This window comes from Dasypus novemcinctus, unplaced genomic scaffold, assembly GCF_030445035.2.
Source record: "Dasypus novemcinctus isolate mDasNov1 unplaced genomic scaffold, mDasNov1.1.hap2 scaffold_98, whole genome shotgun sequence".
Taxonomy (NCBI): domain Eukaryota; kingdom Metazoa; phylum Chordata; class Mammalia; order Cingulata; family Dasypodidae; genus Dasypus; species Dasypus novemcinctus.
The window spans coordinates 2,054,927-2,059,076 of NW_026688629.1; positions in this window are offsets into that span (position 1 = coordinate 2,054,927).

Below are 4,150 nucleotides of genomic sequence, written 5' to 3' on the forward strand. Positions count from 1 at the left end.
AGCAAGAGAAAAGAGAACCATTCAACACAAGGGAAGCTCAATTAGATTAAGTGCTGATTTCTCATCTGAAACCATAGAGGCAAGAAGACAGTGGTATGACATAGTCAAGATACTAAAAGAAAAAAGTTTCCAGCCAAGAATACTCTATTGAGTAGAACTGGCATTCAAAATTGATGGAGAGCTCAAAATATTCACAGATAAACAGGAACAAACAGCGTATGCCAATAAAAAATGTGTTCTTCAAGAAATACTAAGGGGAATTCTGTAGCTTGAAAGAAAAAAAACAGAAGTCGGAGTTGGAGAACAGTTTAAGACTAACAAAAAAGACAAAAAAGAAATAAAAACAACATATGACACACACAAATTCAAAGAAAATATGGCTAATGAAGTAATTTCTTGTGGGTAATAACACTGAATGTTAATGAATTAAACTCACCTGTAAAGAGACACAGATTGGCAGAATGGATAAGGAAATGTGACCCATCTATATGTTGTCTATATGAAATTCACCATAGACCCAGTGATTCAAGAAGGTTGAAAGTGAATAGCTGAAAAATAATTTTACAAGTAACTAATAACCAAAAAAGGCAAAAATAGCTATAGTAATATCAGACAAAACAGACTTTAAAAACAAAACTATTGTGAGAGACAAAAATTGGCACTACATATTAGTAAAAGTGGTAATCTATCAAGAAAGAACAATCATAAATATTTATGCACCTAATCAGAGTGCCTCAAAATACATGAGGCAAACATGGATAAACCAAATGGAGGAATAGATGACTCCACAATTATTGTGGGAGACTTTAATATACCATTATCATCACTAGACAAAACATCTTGACAGAGAATCAATAAAGAAACAAAGATTTGAATAATATATTAGAGGATCTGAACCTAATAGATATATGCACAACACTACAACAAAATACAGCATAAATACATTCTTCTCAAGTGCATATGGATCATTCTCCAAGACAGACCACAGGCTAGGCCACAGAGAAAGTCTCAATGAAGTCAGAAAGATTGGAATCATACAAAATAATTTCTCTGACCACAGTGGGATGAAACTGAAAGTCTGCAAGAGCTGGAGAACCAGATTAGGCACAAGGATATGGAAGTTAAGCAACACACACTTAGACAAACAGTGGGCCCAGGATGAAATCTCAAAAGAAATAAGCAACTACTTTGAAATAAGTGAAAATGATAACACAACATATTAAAATTTATGGGATGCAGCAAAAGCTGTACTGAGAGGGAAATTCATAGCCATAAATTCATATATCAAAAGAGAAAAAATAGCTAAAATTGAACAAATAGCTGCACTTTTAGGGGAATTATTGAAGGAACAAATAACCCCAAAGAAAGAAGAAAGAAAGAAATAACAAAGACCAGAGCAGAACTAAATGAAAAAGAAAATAAGAAAGCACTAGAAAAAATAAACAAAACAGAGCTAGTTCTTTGAGAAAACCAATAAAATTTACAAACCCTTAGCTTTTTCTCATGTTTTTTTAAACACAGAAAATAGAGCAAAGATGTGAATAGACAAAATAAGAAATGAGAAAGGGGCTATCACCACTAAACCCACAGAAATAAAAAGAATCATAGGAGGATATTTTGAAAAACTATATACCAACAAGAACACATAAGCAGTTGACATTCACAAAAGAAGAAATTGATGATCTCAACAAACCAATCACAAGTAAAGAGAAAGAATCTGTCATTAAATCCTCCCAACTATGGAGAGCCCTGGGTCAGACAGCCTTACAGGTGACTTCTACCAAACATCTGGAAGGAAATAACTCCAATTCTGCTTAAACTCTTACAAAAAATGGAAATAAAAGAAACATTGTGTAACTCATTCTATGATGTCAACATTACCATAATACCAAAGGCAAACAAAGACACCACAAGAAAGGAAATTAACAGACCAAACTCTCAAATGAGCCTAGATACTAAAATCCTTAACAAAATACTTGCTAATTATATTCAGCAACACATCAAATGAATTATACACCATGACCAAGTGGGTTTCTTCCCTGGTATGCAAGGAAACCTAAAAATAGGAAAATCAATCAGAGTAATACACCATATAATCAGGTCAAATATAAATCACATGATCATATCTATAGATGTAGAAAAAGCATTTCACAAAATACCCACCCTTTCCTAATAAAAATACTGCAAAAGATAAGAATAGAAGGAAACTTTCTGAACAGGATAAAGGATATATATGAAAAACACACAACTAACATCATATACATGCTGAAATTGTAAAATCTTTCCCTCTAAGATTAGGAACAAGACAAGAATACCCGCTATCACCTCTCCCATTTAAAATTGTGTTAGAAGTACCTTGTAGGGCATGAGGCAAGAAAAAGATACAAAAGGCATCCAAATTGGGAAAGGAAGAGGTAAAATGTCACTGTTTGCAGATGACATGATTCTCTACATAGAAAGCCATGAGAAATCTAAAACAAAGCTTCTAGAACTTATAAATGTGTTCAGTAAAGTCACAGGGTATAATATCAATATGTAAAAATCAGTAGGATTTCTCTACAGCAATATTAAACAATCTGAGGAGGAAATCAAGAAAAAAATACCATTTGCAATACCAATTAAAAAATCAAATACCCAGGAATAAATTTAACTAAACATGTAAAGGACTTATATTACAGAAAACTACACAATATTCTTAAAAGAAATCAAAGAACACTTAAATAAATGGAAGAATACTCCACGTTCACGAATAGGAAGAATAAACATCATTAAGATGACTATCCTATCCAAATTCATCTACACAGTTACTGTAAACACAATAAAAATCAACACAGCATTTTTTAATGAATTGGAAAGTCTAACTATGAAATTTATTTGGAGGGGAAAGAGGCCCCAAACAGTCAAAGACTTTTGAAAAAGAAAAATGAAATGTGAGGAACCATATTACCTGATGTTAAATCATACAATAAAGCTACAGTGGTCAAAACAGCTTCGTATTGGCAGGATAGACACACTGACCAATGAAACTGAATTGAGAGTTCAGACATATATCCTCTCATATACAGTCATCTGATATTCAAGGAAGTACAAAGCCCACTAAACTGGGAAGAATGGCCTCTTAAACAAATGGTCCTTGGAGAACTGGATATCCATGTGCAAAAGAACGAGAGGATTACTAACTTATGCCTTATACAAACATCAACTCAAATAGATCAGAGATATAAATATAAGAGCCAAGACCATAAAGACCTTGGAAGACAATGTAGGGAAGCATCTACAGGAACTTGTAATAGGAAATCATTACATGAACTTCACACCCAAAACACAAAAGCAAAAGAAAAAAATAGGGACCTCCTCAAAATTAAAACATTTTGCACCTCAAAGGAGATTATCAAGAAAGTAAAAAGACAGCTTACCCAATGGAAGAAAATATTTAGTAACCATTTATCTGATAGGATCCTAATATCCAATGAAGGATATAAATATCAAAATCCAAGAAGGACAATGCACCAGAAGTAGAGTAAATCCAAATAGACCTACTCTGAGACACCTACTATTCAGAATGACAAACATAAGAGATAAAAAGAATTCTGAAAGCAGCAAAAGAAAAGCATCACATACAATAGAACCTCAGTAAGATTAAGTGCTGACCTCACATCTGAAACCATGGGGAGAGAAGAAAGTGGTATGAAGTACTTAATGTACTTAAAAAGAAAAACCATCAGCCAAGAATTCTGTATCTGGCAAAGCTGAACTTCAAAAATGAGGGTGAGTCCAAAGTTTTCATAGGAAAAAAAAAACAAATCCTAATAGAATATGTTACCAAAAGACTTACAAGAGATACAAAAGGAAATACTGCATCCTGAAAGGGAAAAAAAGAGAGACTTGGAGAATAGTGTTGAAATGAAGATTATTACAAATGGTAAAATAAATGGTAAAAAGACAGAAAATAGTATGATACTGTTGTAGAATTTGAGAGAGGTTCAATTATTTGTGTATAGAGAGGCCAGGACTCAGGAATGATTTTGAGAAGGAAAAATGGTTTATTGACGGACTACTCAGGAGCTTTCTGTTTCAATCCCGAGCCCCAAACAAGATTTTTGAATCCCTTTTATACAGAGAGGAAACGTTAAATGGTCCCTTTGTTTCA